At 35.8% G+C, this 24,205-nt stretch overlaps 1 protein-coding gene across 4 annotated transcripts in view; it reads left to right on the top strand.

Moving 5' to 3' along the window:
• Positions 1–24,205, top strand: part of TAB2 (TGF-beta activated kinase 1 (MAP3K7) binding protein 2) — a 90,642-nt gene that overhangs the window by 13,091 nt on the left and 53,346 nt on the right. For 2 of the 4 annotated variants that reach the window (XM_033235120.1, XM_033235123.1), the window contains exon 2: positions 9,379–9,527. The exons of 1 other annotated variant lie outside the window; for it this stretch is intronic. The gene's annotated coding sequence lies outside the window, so the exon portion shown is untranslated. Of the gene's footprint in view, positions 1–9,378; positions 9,528–18,332; positions 18,416–24,205 lie in introns of those variants that run through there. One more of the 4 variants, XM_033235121.1, reaches the window with a different exon arrangement.

Here is a 24,205-nt window from a genome sequence, read left to right as displayed (position 1 = left end):
GCTTTAGCTATTATAGTTCCTTTCCATGTGAAATTTAGAATCTATAACAATGTCAGTTTCGGGGAAATTGATATGTTTATTTTGTTGAGTCTTCAATCCATGAACATGGTATGTCTCTTATTTAATTCTTTTATTTCTTTTGTCAGCATTTTTTCATTTCTAGCATAAAAATCCCATGCGTATTTTGTTAGATTTATACCTAGATGTATATTTTTTAGAACAATTGGAAGTGATACTGTGTTTTCAATTCTGATTTCCAATTGTTCATGTCTGATATGTGGCAGTATGGTTGGTTGATTTCTGTGAGTGGACCTTATATTCTGAGACTTTACTAAATTATCGGTTTTAGGAGGTTTATTTTGTAGATTCCTTGGGTTTTGTGATGTGCCTGTGCATAGAGACAGTTATTTACATTTTTTTCTTCCCAATCTGTATGCCTTTTATTTCCTTTTCTTGCTCTGCTACTTGCAGTGCTGTTTCATAATAGTGGTGGGAGCTGACAAGCTTGTTTCTGATCTTAGTGGAAAAGCTTTCAGTCTTTCACCATTAAGTATATGTTAGCTGTAGGTTTTTTGTAGATGCTGTTTTTCAAGTTGAGAAAATTCCCTTTTTATTCCTAGTTTGTTAAGTGTGTTTATCATGGGTAGGTCTTCAATTTTGTCAAATGCTTTTTTTTCTACATCAATTGATAGGGTCATATGGCTTTTCTTCTTTAAGCTGGTAACTAGTGGTAACTTACCTTTTTAAATATTCACTCTGTTGTGTGTGGAGTAGACTTTGGAGATAGAGCAAAGATTTAAACAGGGAAAATATATTAGAAATTATTGTCATACTCTAGATAAGAGAGGATGGTGGCTGGGACCAGGACAGTAATAGGAAAGGGTGAGAACAGATCAAATTTTGGATATGTTTCAAACTCTGTGTGGGAAAGAATTGCTGATGAATTGGATCTGAGGCATAAAAGAGAATTCAAGGATGACGAGATTTTTGGCGCAAGCAGTTGGAAGTATGGAGTTGCCATTGACTCAGTTTGGGAGCGTGGTAAAGTAGCAAGTTTAGATTGAGCAATCAGGAGCCTTTTTTTTGGACGTGTTAACTTTGAAATGCCTTTTAGACATATAACCGGTGATATCAACTAGGCAATTCATTCAATATAATGGAATTCAGGCAAGAGATTCCGACTAAAAATATGAATTTGGGAGTATCAGTGGAGTTGATGTGAAAGAAGTTACAGTGGTATTTGTTTAAAACTATACCTGTGACTGCTTTCTAGTTACTGTAATTTCAGATTTATTAGCAAAAAGCCAGACTCTTCTAACATGTGAAAGAGCTTTGTGAAAATTTGGATTAGTTCTGCTGTGTATGTGACATGAAATGCAACAGAAATTATGGGATTGGGAGGTGATTTGGGGATGTATATTTAATATGTTCTTAATCATACTTATTTGATAGGTAAATGGCTGTAATAGTGGTCATCTAATGGTATCTTACTGATTTTTAGAGCTTTGCCCTAAATCTTTATAAAATGAAGTAACTACATGTGGAAAGAAGGGGTTTGACACTGTTATTAAGTGCCCGAATGACTTTCTGTGGCAACATTTATCTTACAGATAAAAACAGCCAGAGAGATACATGAAAAATAAAGATGAAAAACAAGAATGTAAAATAGCTAGCAAGGAGAGGTTTAGGCCAGAAATACATCAGTAAAGGGAGCAGGTCAGTCTTAGTCACAGAGAATTTGTAGAAAGACATATCTTCTGAGTCCCGCTCTGACCATGTTTACTTTAAATTAATGTAATTTGGAAAATTTTTTAAATGCCACAAGTTTTTTCTGTTGTAACTGATTATTAACTCCAATAATATTTCCTTATTGATAATTTATATCTTTCTAGCACTTTGTTTTATTTACCCCCATTGCAAGATTACCATGTTGTATTCTAATTATCTGTTTACCTTTCAGTTTCTCCCACTAAATGTCAGTTTTTGTAGCATGAGTATGATACCTTGGCACTTGAGTGCTCAGTAAATATTTGTGAGTGAGTGGACACAGACTACTAGAGTTCAAAGCTAGTAAACCTGATCGTTTTCGAAAGTAAATGAGCTTTTGCGATTCTGGAGTACAGGTTGCGGCTGAATGTCTTTCTGATGCTTCCAAACAAGCATTCTACCCCTAGAGATTGCACCCATACATAGGCAGCATCCCCAACCCAGGAGTAGTGAGGCGTACATTTTTGCCTCTCTTTTTTCTCTTTTCCCTAGTGGTAATGGATTTCTGCAAATTCATCTAAACTTTGGCCCAGACTTCTTGTGTTGAATGGAGTACACATTGCAAATAGTTGGCTAGGTTTAGAGTTGAGTCCATAATAGCATGTCTCCTAGGAAATTTCTTGTGCACATTTTAAAAGAAAGGAATGTTCATCCGACTATCTTCTACCCAGTCCTTCTGCCCATTTTCAGGTAGGTGGTAGATGTATAGGCCAAGTTTCTCTTCAGTGTTTTTATATACCTCTTCACTTTTGAGCTTTGCAAGACAAAAATACCCTTAGCCCTTACTATTCCAATGCAGATTTAAATATTAGGAGATTCGGTATTTTTAAAACCACATATTCTTTTATTTCCAGATCCATTGTGTGTGTGTGTGTGTCTATATGTGTATATGTGTGTACAGATACATATGTTGTGTTAGTCCATGGCAAATTAATGAAGTTTGTAAGAAGAATGTCTTTCTCTGGTATTGTTGACACCAACATAGTAAGAATGTTTAAGTGCTTTGCATTAAGCATTTCAGAGACTAAGGAAAGGGAACTGTATAAAATAATAATTTTTCTAGTAGGACAGAACTGTGTAGTTAACTGAGTCTCATATAGAGGTACCTGCCTCACATGATTATTGAGAGCATTAAATGAATGAATGCATTGTAAGTCATTTGACCTAGTGCTTAGCACTTAGTAAATGTAAGCTATTAATAGAAAATTTATTGCTATAAAATTATAAAAATAATAAACTTTAAACTTTATAATCATTTTTGTTATAACTCTTTATTTGGCTTTCTTGATACCATTCTTCCAGCATTTTCTCTGCCTAATTTTTCTGACTTATTCTAAATTCTTCATCCTCAGGTCTCCTCTCTCTTGCCTTTTTTTCGTTGTTTCCTACGTCAGTGTCAACACCTTCTGCTGAAACTCACTACAGCCTATCTCTACAAAATCTCTTGCCTTTCTTAGGGAGGAAAGTGACATGATTCAGCCAGTATTTTAGGAAGGTAGCCAAGTTTGTTACCACTGTGAAATACAGTTTAGAAAGGCTTAGCCGGGCATGAGGCCTGTAATACCAGTGGCTTGAGAGGCCGAGGCAAGAGGATTACTGAAGCCAGGAGTTTGAGACCAGCCTGGGCACCATAGCAAAACCCCATCTCTACTAAAAATAAAAAAACTAGCTGTGCAGGTAAGGTGCACCTGTAGTCCTACCTACTCAAGAGGCTGAGTTGAGAGGATCGCTTGAGCCCAGGAGTTCGAGGCTGCATATCTGTGATTACACAACAGCACTCCAGCCTGGAAAACAGAGCAAGACCTTGTCGCTTAAAAAAAAAAAAAAAAAAAACTTTTTAAGAGTAGAACAAGCAGTCAGACAAGAGGTTATGGTGTTAGGTGATTGCCCAGGTAACAGATACTTGAACAAGGACATTGTGGTGGAATAGAGAAATTTTGGTGAGAGTAATCAGTGACACTTTGCCATTGATTATATGTGGAGAGGAAAAGAATTGAGAACTCTGAGGTTTCTAGCTTTAGAAGCATGTCATTTATAATTAACAGAGAAATACATTAGTGAGTAGGAGGCAGTGAGTTGAGTTTTGGACAAGATGACTTGAGGTTGCCAGCATGGTATTGTCAGGCTATTAGTTTACTTGCTGCAGTCCCACCCCTCCCTTCTGCCTCCCTCCCTCACTCACTCACTGAATTCCATTGCTATTAGTCTAAGAACTTCCTTTAGGAAAAGTAATTTTTTTTAGTCACAGTCAGCAGTAGAGCTTGAAATGTGTGGAGGCCAATTCCTCATTTCCTACCCACAGTCTCATTATCCTCTTTTGGTCTGTTTCCCCAAGGAAAAAAGATTAAGATTATTTAGAATAATACCTACTACTATCATTACTACCACCCCACCCTCCAGGAAATTGGTAGAAAAGTTTGTCTATGTGTGTGTGTGTATATATATATACACACACACACATACATACATGTATTTGAAACAGTGTATTACTCTGTCACCCAGGCTGGAGGGCAGTGATACAGTCATAGCTCACTGCAGCCTTAACTTCCTGGGCTCAGCCTTAACCTCCCACCTTAGCCTCTCAAGTAGCTGGGACTACAGGCACCAGCCACCATGCCTGGCTAATATTATTTTTTCTAACTTTTTTGTAGAGGCAAGGTTTTGCTGTGTTGCACAGGCTAGTCTCGAACTTCTTGGCTCAAGTGATCCTCTTGCTTTGGCCTCCCAAAGTGCTGGGATTACAGTTATGAACCACTATACCTGGCCTAGTGTTTTATTTTTATATCAAATAAATGAAGCAACTTGGCAGGGCTCTTTGAAGAAAAATGCAATTTTATGAAGTGTTTGTGGTTAAACTATTAATAAGCAGAGTAACACCTCATTCATCTAGTATAGTTAGGTAGTAAGTACATAAAATGATTGAAACCCCAAATCTATTTTAGAGATTTTATAGAGATTTTACAATATATTATATATATTGTGTGTAGGTAAATATAGATATTCATAGCTCCAAATCTATTTCTTTATAATGTTTCACATACTTTGCTGCTTTCTGAAATAGTAACACCTCCTCCCCTCCCCACCCTTTTACCCTGCATAATAAACCTTTTCTGGAAGATAGAAATAATTTTTTGTTTCACAGCTTCAGAATGAGTCAGGAACCCAGGTTCTAGTCCAAGGCCTGGCACTAAGTTGCTATATGAGAACTGAATCATAGACTCTAGAACAGTGCCTGGCATGTAGTAGTGCTTAACCAATATGTTTGGAATGAATCATTGTCTTGTGCTGACTTTAGTGCTCCTTCCTTGATTTATTATTGGAATTCATTGCTGCCTAGTAAACAAGCTTCTGGGTTCTTAATTAAATAGGAGTATCTAGGTTCTGATAGAGGTGAACTATAAGCATAATTTATGTCTATTTTAACTCCTTAGTGGAACTTTTGGCTTATCTTGATGTATTTTCTGGTACTGAAAGTTGCCAAACAGATGATCTTCTGTGCTTGATTTATTGGGGGCACTTGCTGAGTACTTTATATGTGCCTACATTGTGTACAGGCAGTGTTGTAAACATAAGCACATAGCACATGTCTCCAGGGATCTTATAACTTACATGTAGAGACACAGAAGTAGAACTATGTAAGAAAATAATTAAATGTTGAATCATAAAGCATTGACCTACAGCTACATTAGTAGTTCTAGGAAAAGATCCATGTGGGCTGAAGCAGGATAAAAATAATTCAAGTAGAAGGTGAAATTGGAATTGGTTTTGAAGAGGTAGTTAAGATTTTGATAAGCCTCTAGATGAAGACATAACATTCGGAGCAAGGCCAGTAGCATAGTAAGCAAAGAAAGGAAAGTGTGGGTTGAACATGTTCAGACAAGTCTGCCCAGATTCCTAAGGGTATGGGGACTGCTGGGAAATAGAAGCAGGTGAGTTTAATAGAGTAGTTTTAATCTGCACGACCCTGAAGGGATCCAGGGATAGAATTTAGAGGGCTGCATGCATTTAGATGAGGGAAAAAAATGACATCTTTATATTTTTATTAACTTTGAACTGAAATTTTAGCATTTCCTTTTAATGAGAGTTTAAGCGGCAGACTGCAGTAGTATTAGCAGTACCTGTATCTTTTTATTACTAATAGAAAAAAGCACAGATATTTTCAGATTACAGTTGATATCTCTAAATATATTTTATGCATATTACTACTTCAGAATTACGGTTTTTATTAGACTCCCGCTAGATTTTATTGTATTAAGTATTACTAAAGAAGCATATGTATAAATATATCACAAGGTTTTTAAAAGCACTTGATAACTGTTTCAGTATAATTGGTTTTCTTGGTAATATATATTTTATTTTATGTATTTAAAACTATACTTTCAAAAACAACTATATTTTAGTAAAACTGGTTTTCTTTATAATCCTAGGTATTGTATTTTATGTATTTAAAACCACTTTGAGGGGGACTCTGTAGCTTTCTTCAGACTGCCAAAGGGATTCATGACCCCTGATCTAGTGGAACCAAACTGGAGAAGGCAATGAAAACCACACTGAGGGGGTTGTAGCTGAAGAGCAGTATCGGCCCACTGCAACCTCCACCTCCCAGGTTCAAGTGATTCTCCTGCCTCAGCCTCCCTAGTAGCTGGAACTACAGGTGTACACCACCACGCCCAGCTAATTTTTGTACTTTTAGTAGAGACGGGATTTTGCCATGTTGGCCAAGCTGGTCTCAAAACTCCTGAGTCAGGTGATCCACGCGCCTCGGCCTCCCAAAGTGCTGGGATTACAGGCATGAGCCACCATGCCTGCGCCCTCAATAATTACTCTTGAAATTTGTTTAATTGCTTTGTTTATATTTTATATAACTGTAGGCATTTACATTACAATTCATAAGTAATAAGGCTAATTTTTTTCTGTGTTAAACTTTTATTCAGATTCTACTGACATATTATTTGAACTTTATGTTTTTCTTCTATTAAATAAGGGTGTTGGACTAGATAATCTATAAGGCTCCTTTCAACATCAGATCTATGATTCGGAATCTTTTAAGTTTCATCAAGTAGAATAAAAAGCTTAAACTACAATTTAAAGGAGATTCTCCTTAGATTATGCTGTGAGTGTAAATAAGATGCCAGAGGAACAAGTGAGAGAATGAATGTTACAACTTTACACCTACATCCTTTTGGCAAACTTTAATAAGAGGCATAGAAATAAGAATTCTAAGAAACTAAAATGCAGAGTGTTGACCGGAAAAGAAGTTTTCAGAAAGAAAAGTATTAGTAATGTCAAGCTAGTGCAATAAAGAAGGAACCTTGGACATGAGGTTAGAAAGCTACAGATACATTTCTGGTTTTAACTCTGCTGCTTATTGGAGTTTTGATAATGGGTAAAAATTACTCAATATGTTTTTTTAAAAGAATAAAAGCAAATTCATTATAATTTGTAAATAACATTGTATACTTAGAAAAGCCAAGAGAATCAACTGAAATATTGCTGTAAGTAATGAGATTTCAGCATGATGACTAGTTAAAAAACTTAAAAGGTAATGGTTTATCTGACGTGGTGTTTTTACTTGATGGTCTTTAAACTGAAAGCCTATCCGTATGGGTTACTGAATGGAAATCTTCAAACTTAAATACGCTTTCCCCTTCTTTCTGAGGAATACAGTAATTCAGTCTTATCTAAGTTTTAGTATATTTTGAATAAGACACTTCCATGTTAACTTTTAAAAACTTTTAAAATAAAGTTGTGGCAGAGAATACACTTAAAACGACTATAAGGAAATCATTTTTAAAAATTCCTTGTGGCTTGTGATACTTGATCTGTTACTTGGTAATGTTAGAGAGGGTGTAATCTGATCTTTGAGCCATATTTGGTAAATAATAATTTTGTGTGGAACCTACTGTTCTATCAGTAAGAGGAAAATTATTGCCCATATATAAGGCTTTTCTTTGCCCTTAAAACATTCCCTGACTTAAAGACCAAATTTTATCATGCATTGATTGCTTTTATGTTTTTTTAAAGAGCATTATACCAGATCTATATATAACTTTTTAACAAGAGGTGTATTGACAGAAGTATTTTATACTTTACTTGGAAGGAGAAGAATTCCATGTCGTCTTGTTTACTAGTAACTCTTTTTATATCCTAAATATAAATTGTTATATTTTTATTTATCATCAGCTCTCAAAATTGACCTCTTTCGTATACTCACTTTGTGGCTATTCTGGAAGATAATCAGTTATATGTCTTAGAATGTGATTATAGTTGAATTATTTAAACCGAAAACCTGCTACCTGGTTGTTGCTTTAGCATTTTTGAAAATGAAAACTTAAGTATACCCACATGTTTAGAACAGGAAAGTATGTTACATTCTTTAATAATGCAGAAAAATATATTGAATGCCTATATGTGCCACACTGTTAGGTGTTTTACATACACTTTAGCTAAATCTCATGGACAGTACAGCAGGGTGGGTAGTGACATTCCATTTAATAGAAGGGAGATTTCTGCAGTTTAAATTCAAGGCCATACTGAAGTCAGATCTGAACTTAGACTTCTCTCTCGCAGAATTCTTTGTCCTATAATGTGCCATCACAATAGATGGGAAATTTACATTTTTCACAAAAACTACTTTTACTCTGTTTTGCTGTTTATATTGCTAGTTACTGGAAATGCAGGGAGTTCAGTTTTTGGATCTTTGTCTTCACTACTTTTTTTTGTCCTATTATAATTTTCACAATATCTATGATCATTTGAGAGTAGCAGAAAATTCTATTTATTTTGACTCCTGTGGGATTAGTTTCTTAGAGAAATTCCTAAGGGTACCAGCCTACCAAGCATAAGGACATCATTTCCAGGTTTAGTAATCAAATAGTACAACATTCTACCATTTGTAATATCCTATCATTTCTGTAACCTTCGTAGTTGCAAGTGTGTTTTTGGTTTTTGTTTTATATGGCCCTAACAAAAATTTTTTTTAAAAAAAATCCATTGAATCTATTTTGGTAATGGAAAAAAAAGATTTTCCAGTGTGGTTAAGAACCACATCTTATGAGCTGTTCTTTGCCTCCCTCTTTAAGAATTACCAAGTATTTTTAAAAATTGGAACTTAACATTTAGTTCATTGCTTGGATATATCTAAAGCATTTCTTTAGAAACCCCTGGGAATTGATCGTAGGAAATTAGGGGAGCATTTAGAAGATGATTGGAAATACGATAGTGAAAGGGAAGAGCAAAATGACCTGAAAATGAGGACTTTACATTTCCAATTTTGGATTTTGTTGTTGTTTTTCTCTTTCTGTTAGAGTTATTCTGTGGTCTCCTGTTGGACAGTCTGTTGCTAAAAGCCATTAGAGATTTCATAAAAACTACTCTTTTGAGTTACTGGAATTGAGAGTCCAGAATAGCGTTGGGTAGGTTAAAAGAATGACTTAAGTAAACCGCATCCTTTGGTAACTTGCAATTTAAGAGACCCACTTTCCCTTCAGAATATTTTATGTGAGAGACTTTGGGGACTACCTTACTGCTATTACATCTCATAATGTTATCTGGTCACATTTCTTGTTCTGCCTACCTCTAGTTTACTCTAGTTTCTCTTCTGCTTTCAAGGCTCCAGACCCAGTTCCTGGACCTGCCCTGGAAAAGAAGTATCCCGTAGAGATGAGCTCACTGCAGTTACTTAATTAACAATTTGTAAGCTGCAAAAATGGCAATGGGCCAACCAAGAACAGCTACAATTTGAATTTTTCTATTTCCAGGTATGCTAAAGTCCATGGCACCAGTCAAGCTTAGCCTGTGTAACTGCCTTATTATTAAATCTATAGTAACTAAAACTTGACTTTCAAAATGTATAGTCATCTTGCTTTAAAGTATAGTAACACTAACATCTAGGTAACATGCAGCTAGTACTGAGTTTAACATACCTTTTGCCTGAATATTTCTAATTTAACTTGTTTGCTAGTATTAGCAAACTAATGCAAAAACATAAGAAAAATAAATTTGAAATGCTACTGAGTGAAGCCCTATAAACGTACAAAAAAAAAAAATTGAAAAACAACAACAACAAAACTGCCTTTCTTTAAAAGGTTTACATTGAGTACAAGCAGTATAGGGAATTCGATTAATGAAACTACTTCCCTCTTCCTGAGATCCTCAACTATTCTACACTACTAATGCCTTTACCTAAAAAGTTAATATATTTGTATATGATGAAACCCTGCCTCCACTAAAAATGCAAAAAAATCAGGCAGACACGGTGGCCTGCGCCTGTAGTCCCAGCTGCTTGGGAGCCTGAGGCACGAGAATCACTTGAACTCAGGGAGTTGGAGGTTGCAGTGAGCTGAGATTGCGCCACTGCACTCCAGCCTGGGCAACAGAGTGAGACTTCGTCTCAAAAAAAAAAAAAAAAGGTTAATATATTCTTCAGTAATTGGAAATTATGCATATTATTTCTGGATAGAACCAAGCAATGTTTTATAGTACTTTACCTGAAGAATTTAGCTATATTTTTAAACTAAGTGTATAACTAATATTTGCTAATTTTTTTACTTGATTACCCGAAAGAACCTAGCAAAGGAAATTATAAATGGTCGGAATCATCCTGAAGTGTAACAGCAAAACCAAAAACTGAGGTTTCCTAATGCCTTAGATTTTAACCAAGAGAAAGCTACTCATGAATGGCTAGAGGGCCAACATCAATTAGCTTTTAAGGATATTCCTTTTACCAATTTATATAGATGCAGAAACAAAATCCCTGATTAAGGTGAATTTATTTACTAAATGGATGGATAATCATACATGTCTTTTGATTTTAAAGTTCAGTTCATCTAAGTTAGAGATTACCCAAAATTGAAGAGGAATTTTGTATCCCAATTGTGAATTTAAAAGGCAATCCTAATATTCTAGCATGTGCTTAACTCCTTCCTTATATCCCTTTCTGCAGTATTAATGCATAATGAATTTAATATCTGGCAATTTAGTCAGTGTTAGTTCACTGATTGTGTGCCACATTATTTGTTTGGTGTTGAAAGAATTATGTGTCACTGAGTGTTTAATTAGAGCTGGAAAGGGAGCTACTAGTTAGGGTCATTACCACTGTTGTGTGAATTGAAGTAGAAATTAAAGAAGGAATTACATATAAATATCAAGTCTTAGTTATTTTCAGTGGTGCTATTAATGGTGAAATTTTTCTCCATTATTCATTGTAAATTGTGTGTACAACAGTATGCTAGACACAGCAGGGATGTAGAAATGAATAAACCTTGTTTTAGTGAGCTTACAGACAAGTAATATGAAAGTGTCATAGTAGAGATGTGTACAGCATACTTAAGAGTACTGGAGAGAATCAGCTTTGTGGAGAAGGTAATGTTTTTACTGAACCATGAAGGATAGATAAAATTCTTTAGAGAAAGTGGCAAGAGTATTTCTAAGTTATGAAGATGAAAGCATTTAATATATTATAGAAATTGTGAGCAGTCCAGTATGCATAGAGAATAGTTGGATAGAGGGGTGTGATGGGAGATGGAGCTATGACATGTTTTTGAATGTCAGATGAAGAAGTTTGGACTTTAGTAGGCAGTGGGAATCCGTTGAAGATTTCTCAGAACTGGTACATGTTAAGTCAGTGAATCTTCTGAAAAGCTGACTACTGTAGAGTGAAGGTTGAATTGATGAAGTTAGAGGTTAGGCAGTAGTAATGCCTAATAAGGGACATTTACTCTGTCAGGCATTGTGTAAAGAGTTTTACCTTCAGCTTCTCACTTGATCCTCACTACAGGAATATTGTAAAAAGTAACTGAAATAATACATGTTTAAGGCATTTAGCACAGGACTTGGCTCATAGTAAGTGTAGAACCAAAGTGATTATACTCTAGGCTCAGAGAAAGCAGTGTGTCTTGTCCACCTTTGTGTATGATAGTACAATAACTTTCCATAAAGATATTGTGTTTATTGGGGGACTCTTACATTTAATAGTAACAATAAGCCTGCTTCTCTTTCTACCACCCCATACCTCTTTCCTTTAATTAATTAAACTATCTCATTGGTAGATGTGTAATACTTAGTCAGTTTAAGTGCTTGAGTAATAAATAGTTTACCTTGAGTTAGCCTTTAGGTAAAAAAAAAAAGTCACCTGGCTTCTTTGTTTTAAACAAGGATTACAAATTATGACACTAAGCTTAGACATGGTTAATCATGGATGGACCTACATATATAAATTCATAAGTAACATTTAAGTTAGAAAGTAACTGTAAATCTCATCTATCAAGCATCCTGATGATTGGTCAGTGCTGCAGCTGTAAACTGCATATCCATAACAGTTTTAGCATAGACAACACAGGCTTTGAGTTATTTGAAAGTACCTGTGGTTGGCTAATACGGTTACTTTCAAATAACTCATTCTGTTCTATTCTTACTCTATCTGCATATCAGAATACAAGTAATGTTGTGGAGAAATACATAAGGAATAACTTGATAGTAATGCAATGTATTATTATAAAAATTGGAACAGAGACTAAACCTCCTTGGAATACCTTTCATCCATGTATCATTCTACTCAGCCGCCTCTCCAGAATAATTATGGTGTGTATACTTTCAGAATACTTCCTATACAATCATATAAAAATATCTGTTTAAAATACATCTATTTTCAGCATCATAGGAAAGGACAAAACATTTTTTAAAAGCTTTTTCATGTAATACATCTTTTGTGTATCTTTATTTTTACACAAAAGGTGTTATACATGGAATCTGCATCTTGATTGTTTTTCAGTCAATAATAGCTTATAGGTCCATATAATTATTTGGATATCATATTCCACTAAATAACAATAACAACAACAAAAAAGCTGCATGGTGTTCCTTAGTGTGACTATGCAATAGTGTACTTATTTATTCCTCCTACATGGCCATTGAGGTTGTTTTTAGAAACACACACTGGGATGACCGTTCTTGTTTACGCCACTTTAAACACGTGTTTTTTTTCTAGATTAGATACTTTAATTCATATAGCTGGATAGATGATGAGAGGGAGGAAGGGGTGGATGGGTGGATGGATAGATGGATAGAAAGCCAGAACTCTGGTACCTTATTAGTAGTAGCAAATATCCATGTACACTTTGTCTAACGTGTGGACTAATTATCATACTCCTAGTGCTGTTGTGCACATGCCCGCACACGCGCGTGCGCTTGCACACACACACCCCTCTCCCTTAGCAGCTGGTCAGTAGTCCACTATGGGACTATGGGAAAAGGCAGCTGAGGGCCATGACATTAGAAAGAAAATGAGCAGAATTATATGAGATGAACAGGAAAAAACATGGGATCAAGTAAGGAACTGAAACTGCATGGGTATCAGTTGGGTGATACTTTTTTGTTGTTGTTTTTTGAGACAGTTTCGCTCTTGTCACCCAGGCTGGAGTGCAGTGGCGCAATCTCGGCTCACTACAACCTCCGCCTCCCGAGTTCAAGCGATTCTCCTGCCTCACCCACCCAAATAGCTGGAATTACAGGCACCTGCCACCACACCCAGCTAATTTTTGTGTTTTTAGTAGAGAGAGGGTTTCACTATGTTAGCCAGGCTGGTCTTGAACTCCTGACCTCAGGTGGTTAGCCCGCCTCAGTCTCCCAAAGTGCTGGAATTACAGGCGTGAGCCACCGTGCCCAGCCAGTGATACTTTTAACTTTCTCTGAATGTTAAGGTGCCATTTTAAATTAATATTTAACCAAATTATTAAAATTTCTACACATCATTGCGTTAATTGGTTTGTTATAAATGTTTATGGTTGATGTAAGATGAAAATTGGTTCCTTCGGGTGCCCTTTCCCTTTTACCCATAAATAGGAACTTATTATCATACTTAGCTCCTGTTTTCTTTTACAGATGATATTTATGCACAGGATAGATTATCCAAAAATTAGAGTGAAAGAGGGCAGTGAACGATAATGTATTGCAAAACAATAATGAGATATGAATTATAAAATACACAAAAGGTGTAGTCAGTTATATAATATGTTTTGATGAAGTATAACCATTCCGTCTTAGATTTATTGCACTTTTCTTGATCCTTAGAAAATGTAGTACCTACCACAAAACCACAATACATAAATTGCCAAGTGTGGCCGACTTGCACATTCCTTTTAGAAGAACTTATAACTGGTAAGCCTGTTAACCATCAGAAATTGTCAGCATTCATGGCCTTAAGGCAGTGCGTTAAATGAGAAAATGGGAAATTCTCTCTTTAAGAGGAAGTAGTGTGGATTATTATGCTACTTTATTTATTAATGTTTATTGTTATTCTTTAGAAAGTAAATTATTGTAGGCTTAAAAAAATTAAGAAATCTAGTTTTTAGTAACATAATCATTTGCTCCCTTTAAGTTTTAAATCACTCTAAATCTGAACATAATAGCTAACTTAAAATAAGTAGCATTTGGATTATATTATTTTTGCAGATAACTGATTATCTGTGTGAAATGATTTAGTATTATAACTTTTGTGATAAAGTTTATGGTAAAGATTAATTATAGTTATCTCATTTTTATCTTAAATGGAGATTAAGTAAAGTTTGCTTTGCCTTGATAGAATTGTAACATCATGCTCCAAGAAATATAATTCCAATAATTTACTCTAAAAAGTAAGTTTAAAAACTTTGTTAAATTAACATTTATAAATTCTTTTAAAGTTAATTAAATCTGAAGTGCATCAAGTATTACCTAACTGGTATATGATATGATACTTGTATAATATGTCAGTAACGTAAAAGGTATTTAAATAGTATATGTACTTAGGTAATATGATTCTTATTTTATGTGTAATTTTGAAATGTTCTTTGAAGTCAAAAGGTTTTAAAATTTGCTTTAATTCAAAACTATTATAGCATCATCCAGCTATTCTGACTACGTTATCAACACTTCTTTCTGTGGTAAAGATATTATTTAAGAGTAATTCATGGCAGTGTGATAATGTCAGCCAATTCACAGAAGAGAGAAATTGTAATTAATAATAAGAAGCTGGGCCAGGCACAGTGGCTCACACTTGTAATCCCAGTACTTTGGGAGGCCAAGGTGGGAGGATGACTTGAGTCCAGGAGTTCAACACCAGCCTTGGCAATACAGGGAGCTCCTACCAAAAAAATTTAATAATTAACCAGTTGTGGTAGTGTGCACCAGTAGTCCCTGCTACTCAGGAAGCTAAGGAGGGAAGATCCTTTGAACCCAGGAGGTTGAGGCTGCAATGATTCATGATTGTGTCATTGTACTCCAGCCTGGGTGACAGAACAAGACCCTGTCTCAGAAAGAGAGAGAAGGAAAGAGAAAGATAAAGAAGGAAAGAAAGAAAAAGAAACTGTTAGCATCATATTGACAACTAAATAGACAGACTGAAACATTCTGCCATCCCATTTGGCATCCTGGAGAGGTTAATGTTTAATAGTCAGTTGTTGAGCCAGAGGCATGTTCCTAAATATCACCATGCTATGTAAAGTCACGCAAAAAAACACACAGGGCTTATGGGGAAAAAATGGAATTATGGGTATAACACTTGGAAACGTCACCTGTGAACATTAAAAAAAAGATAAGGCAAGACGAGGTGGCTCATGCTTGTAATCCCAGCACTTTGGGAGGACAAGGCGAGTGGATCACCTGAGGTCAGGAGTTCGAGACCAGCCTAGCCTACATGATGAAACCCCGTCTCTACTAAAACTACAGAATAATTAGCCGGGTGTGGTGGCAGGCACCTGTAATCCCAGCTACTCGGGAGGCTGAGGCAGGAGAATTGCTTCAATCCGGGAGGTGGAGGTTGCAGTGAGCCAAGATCACGCCATTGCACTCCAGCCTGGGCAACAAGAGCAAAACTCCATCTCAAAAAAAATAAAAAAAACTTCCAGATAACAATTTTATTCATGTTAAATAAATTAAGAAATAAATACATTAAGAAATATGTAAAATAAATTAAGAAATATGTAAATACTACAATGAATATTGTACTTTTCCCTGAATAAGACCTAAAGTTTGCTTATGGAAGGGAACACAGGAAGAGTTGCAGGTTGTGAGTTATTGTAAAGTAGTCACGGCTGGGCGCCGTGTCTCACGCCTGTAATCCCAGTGCTTTGGGAGGCAGAGGTGGGTGGATCACAAGGCCAGGAGATTGAGATGATCCTGGCTAACACAGTGAAACCCCATCTCTACTAAAAATGCAAAAACTTAGCCAGGCATGGTGGCATGCACCTGTAATCCTAGCTACTCGGGAGGCTGAGGCAGAATTGTTTGAACCCAGGAGGCGGAGGTTGCAACGAGTCAAGATCGCACCACTGCACTCTAGTCTAGGCGACAGAGCGACACTCCATCTCAAAAAAAAAAAAAAAAAAGTAAGAGTTTTTTGAAATCAGTAATGTGGCTGGGTGTGATTAATAACATGCAGATGTGTTAAGCTAAGGTAGGTGGTAAATGTTTCAGATGTGTTCATGTTTACTTTTGGTATATTCATACGAATATACATTTTGTATATTCATACGAATATACATTTTGTATATTCATATATTCGTTTTAGCTCGATATGGCTTTTTGTGTTCACCTAGTGTTTCTTACAAATGAAATTACAGCAAAATTCACTTAATGTTCAAATTGTTCTTTCATATCAATCGTGATGGAGCATATTTACATTTTCAAAACAGATATAGCAGCACTGACTTATAGCTGAGGTTAAGGAAAACGCTTGAGTTTGGGGCGATAGATAAACACTTTTTACAGTAGTCTAAAAGCTATATGTATTCTGATCTTTATTTAGAGACTTACTGCAACAAATATTTACTGAGCATCCACTTGACATATACTAAGTAGTTAGGATACACCAGTGAAAAATAGTCTCCCTGCTTGGGAACTAACATACATTCATTCATTCATTCATTCATTCAGAGATGGAGTCTCACTCTGTCGCCCAGGCAAGAGGGCAGTGGCGCGATCTCAGCTCACTACAACCTCCGCCTCCTGGTTTCAAGCAACTCTCTTGCCTCAGCCTCCAGAGTAGCTGGGATTACAGGCGCCTGCCACCATGCCTAGCTACTTCTTGTATTTTTAGTTGAGAAAGGGTTTCACCATGTTGACTAGGCTGGTCTCAAACCCCTGATCTCAGATGATCCACCCGCCTCGGCCTCCCAAAGTGCTATGATTACAGGCGCGAGCCACCGCGCCCGGCTGGGAACTAATATTTTTCACATAAAGAATTTTCTTTGTGACCAGGGCTTGGTTTTAAGAGGTAAATTGGATTGACTGGGAGAAGAGGAAGTCTAACAAGGAGACGACTGGGCTAACCAAGGCATTTTTCAGACATCTTGAATTATACTTTTACAAGATAACTTCCTAGAATTCTGTCCAATTCAGGATTTTATGATTTACAGAAAAAAATTTTACCTCTAATGGTTACTTTAGAAACCGGAATTTGCTTTTAGCATATGTTGAAATGGAAAAATCTCCTTACATTCTTGTACACAAGCTAAGGAAGAATCCTAATGTGGTTGAGAAGTGAATTTTATGTATTTCTTCCTACTATTGTTTGATATTTGGCGTGAACCATATTTTATGTCTTTTTTTTTTTTTTTTTAAAGATCTCAGTCACCCAGGCTGGAGTGCAGTGGCACAATCATAGCTCGCTGCATCCTTGAACTCCTGGGCTCAATGGATCCTCCTTCCTTAGCCTCCCGAGTAGCTGGGACTACAGGCGTGTGCCACCATGCCCAACTTACTTTGTTAGCGTAATTAAATTTGTTCCAACAAAACTCATAATTATATAAGAATGGGGCAAAGATAAAATGATGTATATATAGTTTGACATATGTTAAAACCTTAGCATTAGCATATCTCAAGGTCTTCTTGGATAAAGACCACTATACCTTGAAACCTTCATTCATCTTCTCATCTTCTCCTGTAACTACTCCCCATCCTGAGTACCTTCTTCATAATCCCCTTCTTTCTTCTTTGTCTCTCCTGCAAGACAGGTGACATGATCCTCAGAATCTGCCTTACTTGTCTTCTTTTATACTTTAGGTTCCTATGCTTCAATACTTTCCCACTTCCTCCTCAGCCCAGCGAGATCCTTTTAAAGACCTATTATAACACAGTTTATGCCCCTTATCTAGTACTTTGCACAACGTAGTACTGTTGAGTTTGTCATGTAGCTTTGTCAGATTTCCCCAGCTGCAAGTTTTTTGTCCCATATACATTGAAAAGGAAGGCCCTAAAGGCTCAATCCAGCCCTACAGTATTCTGCAACCAGGGTAATGTGCAGCCCTATAAGGTTTTGTTCCTTTGTACTTTGTGGAAGTCCATGATATTTAGAATAAATAATTACTACTACTAGCAGTTTGTACTTTTTGCTGTAGGCAGGACAGATATAATGCAATTGGGTTTAATTATGTTGTCACTAATCCTTGAAGCTCTTCGAGTTGTTTTCTCCATTTTACGAAGAATGAAATGATAGTATTGATATTTTATTTACATGTGTACTTACTATGTACTCTTTTTTATTATCTTACATGGATTACTCATTTAATTCTCATAACAATCCTATGAAGTAGCTACTCTGTCATCACCATTTTATAGATGAGGAAACTGAGGCACAGAGAAATTAAATGATTTGCCCAAGAAGTTACTGCAAGTAAGTAGCATATTAAACTTCATAAAGGAACCCATGGAATCCTAGAATTTACACTTAACCAGCTATCACTATGTATCAAATACTGTTTTATATACATTATATCATAATTGTCTCATCTAGTTAGATAAGACAGTGTGCAGTTATGGAACTGAGGTCGAAATATTAAGCAACATTAGGTTATCTCTGTTTTAAACTATTAACATGTTCTTTCACCAGAAAATTTTAGAAGCATGCATGGCTAAGGTAGAATGCTGTTTCTTTTAATCCTACTCTTAGGAAACTCTACTCTTCAGGAAAGTTTATGCCTGTCTCAGAGTAACATTTTATTTATTCATTGGTTCCTTTTCTTTGTTAAGATTTTAATAGTAAAGGCCAATACTTTGTCAAGTTTAAATTATGTAAATTGAGGAGTTTATGTGAGATACGTTACTAGTTATTCCTTTTATTTTTAAAGGTTAGATCTCTGGGAATTTAGCTTTGCTCCACCATTTACTTTGTATGGCACCTTCTTGATAGTAAAAGATTTTTCATAAATTTACCTGCCCAAAAACAGCTTTTATTTTATAATAAGCTTCATTTTTAGCTGACCTATGGTGATCCACATGTGTTTATTGTACAACTACATTTTCCTACATTCTTAAATATATAGTAGCTGCAGAACCTGTTTGTGTATACTTAATAGAGGTAATTTTTTCTTCCCCTAGTTACTTCTTTCCCGTTGAATCAAGTTACATAAAAGTTTCTAACCATTCCTGTTGTAGGCTTGTTGGTAACTGACTTCATTTTAGTAATTCTTTTTATTTCATTGCCTTTCACCTAGTTTTTTAAACTCATGAAATTCCACACTCCTTTCCATCTCTGTTTTCCTTCCTTAAATCAATATTTTACTATAAGCACCTCTTATATGTGATCCTTTGACCATAGTCATCTTGGTTTTTGATTAGTCCCTTCCCTACCTTTCATTTACTGTGTTATCAACTAGAAGTCTTACAGGAACTGGAGTAAACTTTACTTGAAGAAACATTCAGATGAGCAGTTGTCATGAGAGGGCTCATCACAGTGGATTCAGAGATGAATCAGTGAACATACTTGGACTTTATACTTAGGGACTTTGATTCAGTAGGTCCAGGATGAAGCCCAGTGATTTTGTTTCAGATGGTCTACAGACCAAACTAAAAAATGCTGGTCTAGGAAACACACCCTTTTCTTGATGAGGAGAGAGTTGTCGTTTTTGTACCATATCTTAAATCTTAAGGAGCTTTTAAGGTTTTGGCTCCTGTTTACACACTCAACTTTGTTTGCTCTAAGATTTACCTGTTTTGAACATCATCAGACTTGTAAAGTGGAATTGTTGATTCCATGGTTCTCTACCTTGATTTCCCATCACAGTTACTGGTGGAGTATCTTGTTTTTACTTTGAGTAACAGAGATGCGTGTGTAGGCCCTACGTCCAGAAATTCTAATACTCATTATTAGGTTTGAGTTACCTCCCCAACTTTGGACTGTGCGTTTCAAAGCTCTGTAGGTGCTGCTGCTGCTGGGTTGTTGCTGCTGCTGCTGATGCTTTCTCCACCTTACTCCTTCCCCTTACTTCCCTCTTTTACTAGGTAACACAGGAATATAATACATAATTCAACAAGCACAAAAAAGTGTGCAGTGAAGAGAAAGTCTCTTAAGCCTTCCTGCCCAGCCCCTATTCTCCCAGATTACCTCTTCTTCCTCAGATAATCATTGTTACCAGTTTCTTCCCCAAGTGATTCAGATGTGCATCCAGAATGGAGAAACACTAACTTAGTGCTAGCAAGCAGGATATTACATAGGCATTAAATTAAGTGGGGAATGACCCCTTTAAGTCTTTATAAAATAAAGGTAAAATCTAAAGGTTGATCTTCATATTGTTGCCTTGACGTTATGAATATGAAGTCATGTTCTGAGGAAATAATTTAAATACGGAAATTGTCCATGTACAAAAAACTTTTTGCATAGCTTTCTATAGAAAAATTGGAAACAACCTAATTATTTGTTTACGAGACTGGCTAAATAGTAATATATTGACCTGATGGACTGTTATGCAGTCACTTAAAACAATGCTTATTTTCTAACTTTTCTTCAGGTGTATATTTTGTTTCTCTATATATAGAGAGTGAGAGATTAAATATATATATATTTATATATTTGTGTGTGTATACATATGTAAAGAGACATACATACACGTATATGTTTTTTAACCCCAAAATTTTAACCCATTGAAACTTTGGAGTTCAAATTACATTTATGCATAAAAGTTAAATCCTCCTTCTCCATTTGCTTGCTTCTCAGTGTTGACAGATGTCTAGATAAAATTTAAATTTCTCTACAGTATCCTTTACTGGATATTAGTTTCTTTATAACATTCATCAAAACCTCAATTATGTGCATCTAATTGGTCCCAGCTTCTGCTATCTAAAATGCAATCATGCCCTTTGAACACAAACACCTACTTACCTTAATTAGTGTATCTGTATGCCTTCTTATGTTATCACATCAGTTTGTTTATTTGATCCTGAAATCGAAAGAGAAGTAGGTAAACAAGCACTCTCTAAAGCCTCATTTTGGATTGTGCAAATCTCAAAACTTTTGATTAAATAAGTACTTAATATGTTAGACGGTAGATCGTGTCACAAAATCATGTCATAAAATGTCATCTCAATTTTAGAACTTCAGGTAATCTCAGACTACATAACACTTTGAAGCATCTTCATTTCCCCAAGTCTAAATTGTAAGATGAAATATAAAACAGATTATTTTTACTTCTATTGAATATTTTTTATTACAGAAACAATGTATTAAATAAAATAGGTTTTTCTAATTTAAATTATTTATGTGTTTTTTATTAGAGAAGATGTATAACGAAGAGTAAATCTCCCTTAATTGTGTTCCCTAAAGGCAGCCAGTGTTACCAGTTCTTGTGTATCCTTCCAAAGATATTCTGTGCACATAAAAGTGTGTGTGTTCTTGTATGTAAGAGAATGCAGAACACTATTCTGCACTTAGTGGTGGTAGTTTTTAACTGAGTATTGTATCTTGGGGATTATTCCATATTAGCACTTCATTCTTTTTAATGGCTGTGTAGCACATTATACTCTTGTGAATGACCATAGTTTACACATCACTATTAACAGATACTTAAGTAATTTTTGGTTGTTTATCATTACAGACATGCTTTGGTAAATATATATAGTTTTCTGTGTGACTGTATCTGCAAACAGGTTCATAAAAGTAGAATTGTGAAGTGAAAAGATAAATGCAGTTTTAATTTTGATAGAGATTGCCAAATTGACATCTATAGAGACTGCACTCTGAGGTGAGGATTCCCCTCACCAAGTGATGTGTTAACAGACATTTGGATGTTAATTAAAGATCATTATTTTTTAATAAATCAAAGCTCCCATGATCTGCCACCCCTATACTTTTTTGTTTTATATCCAATTTAAAATTTTCCCCAGTGAAAATTTTTTACATGATAATGTCTTTCTGTTTTTACCAAATAGTACATGACTGTTTCCTTGCGTTTTCTGAGGTTTTAATAAGTTTTAATGTCTGCATAATAGTCAAGTATTAATAAATTACAGTTCAAAAAGCTGCTTTCCAAAAGTTAAGCTGTTTGGTTCTTTTTTGGTTTTTACTGTTAGAAAACTATTTTAAACTTAGGCCAGGCGTGGTGGCTAACACCTGTAATCCCAACACTTTGGAAGGCGGAGGTGGGTGGATCACCTGAGATCAGGAGTTCGAGAACAGCCTGGCCAACGTGGAGAAACCCCCGTGTCTACTAAAAATGCAAAAATTAGCTGGGCGTGGTGACAGAGACATGTAAACCCAGCTTCACAGGAGGCTCAGGCAGGAGAATCGCTTGAACCCAGGAGGTGGAGGTTGCAATGAGTCGAGATCACACCATTGCACTCCATCCTGGGTGACGAGCGAAACTCTATCTCAAAAAAAAAAAAACTATGTTAAACTTATGTTGAATCACTTCCTTAGCATAAATTCCTAAGAGAGAAGGGTACTGCTGTCTTTTGATTACCTTACTTACATGACACTGTTTACCTATGTGCTTCCTACCTCAAGATGTTTTTGGGTAAATAGGATCATGCGCAACTAAATTTGGGAAATATTGCATCTGTTGCGGCTACCCAAAGATTCACAGTGGAGGTTAAAGTCCAGAAATAAAGAAACTTCCTTAACTTTAAGTAATAGCGTTTTCAAACGTATTGCCAAAAAAAAAAAAAACTTATTTTTCCATGTAACATTTAACAAAAGCCATCGAAGGGCACTTTGAGAAGTGATAAATGACAAAGTAATATGTTGGGTTTTCAAATAGATTTTGTAAAATTTGAATTACTGAATCTGTTCTGATACCTCCTAATTTAATCATATTTCCTAATGTCCTAGAGAATTCCAAATGCTTATTTCCTTCTAAGTAACGGTAATGGTAGTTCTACTTTAGCACATAGAAATGTAGGAAACTGCCATTCAACAGGTGTTTGTAGAAAACTTAGTATGGCCTTATTAAAGGCAAGATTTCACAGTGCTTCTGTGACTAAAATTGGGGGTTAACTGAAAGTGAGACTCAGCTTCATTATATACACATAGATGTGGATTGTCAAAATAAGCAACCATTAAACAAGGTTACAGAAATAAGATGATAATCTTATTCAGGCTGCTGTAACAAAATACGATAAGCTAGGTAGCTTATAAACAACAGAAGTTTATTTCGTATAATTCTGGATTCCAGGAAGTCCAAGATCAAGGCACCAGCAGATTGAATGTCTGGTGAGTTCCCACTCCCTGGTTCGTAGGTGACACCTTTTAGCTATGTCCTCGCATGGTAGAAGGGGCAACTGAGCTCCCTTGGGCCTCTTTTATAAGGCCACTAATCCCATTCATGTAGGTTTCTTCAAACTTGATCACCTCCCAATACTGTCATCTTGGGGGATAGGATGTCACATATGAATTTTGAGGGGACATGACCATTCAGACCATAGCAGGCGAGAATGGATCTAAAGCAAATAAATTTTTCCAGACTTAATCTGTAGATCTTGACATCAGATGTTGGGTATTCACTCTTGTAGTGTAGAATTTAGGATTTTGTTTGGTTTGAAATGAATTCCAGCATTAAAACAAAATCTCTTATATGATTAATTTGCTACGAACAGACTTTCACCTTTCCATAGATTTTTTTTACAGTAATTTATAAAAATGCACCTGTCAGTTCAAAAGAGCATACATTACTTTTTACAGATACCTTGACTATTCAAATTATTTCATTCACCAGTATTATGACATATTATGACAACAGTCTAATGGCTGAAAACTGAAATAGTCATATCTTTATTATTTACTTTTAATTCATTTTTACTTTTTAAAAGTAGTGTGTTTTCAGTGTAAAACATTTTAGCCGCATACAGTGGCTAACACCTGTAATCCCAGCACTTTGGGAGGCCAAGGTGGGTGGATCACAAAGTCAGGAGTATGAGAGCAGCCTGGCCAATATGTGAAGCCCCATCTCTACTAAAAATACAAAAACTAACTGGGCGTGGTGGCGCGTGCCTGTAGTCCCAGCTACTTGGGAGGCCGAGCCTGGAGAATCGCTTGAACCCAGGAGGTGGAGGTTGCAGTAAGCCAAGATTGTGCCACTGCACTCCAGCCTGGGCAATAGAGGGAGACTCCATCTCAAGAAAAAAATAAATAAAAGAAACACATTTTAGCCTTGATGGGTATAAAGTAATAGTAGAGAGTCTTTATTGATATGTA

This window comes from Trachypithecus francoisi, unplaced genomic scaffold, assembly GCF_009764315.1.
Source record: "Trachypithecus francoisi isolate TF-2019V2 unplaced genomic scaffold, Tfra_2.0 Lachesis_group15, whole genome shotgun sequence".
Lineage (NCBI taxonomy): Eukaryota > Metazoa > Chordata > Mammalia > Primates > Cercopithecidae > Trachypithecus > Trachypithecus francoisi.
Note: the sequence above shows the minus strand (reverse complement) of the source record. Positions and strands in the feature narration are given on the sequence as shown.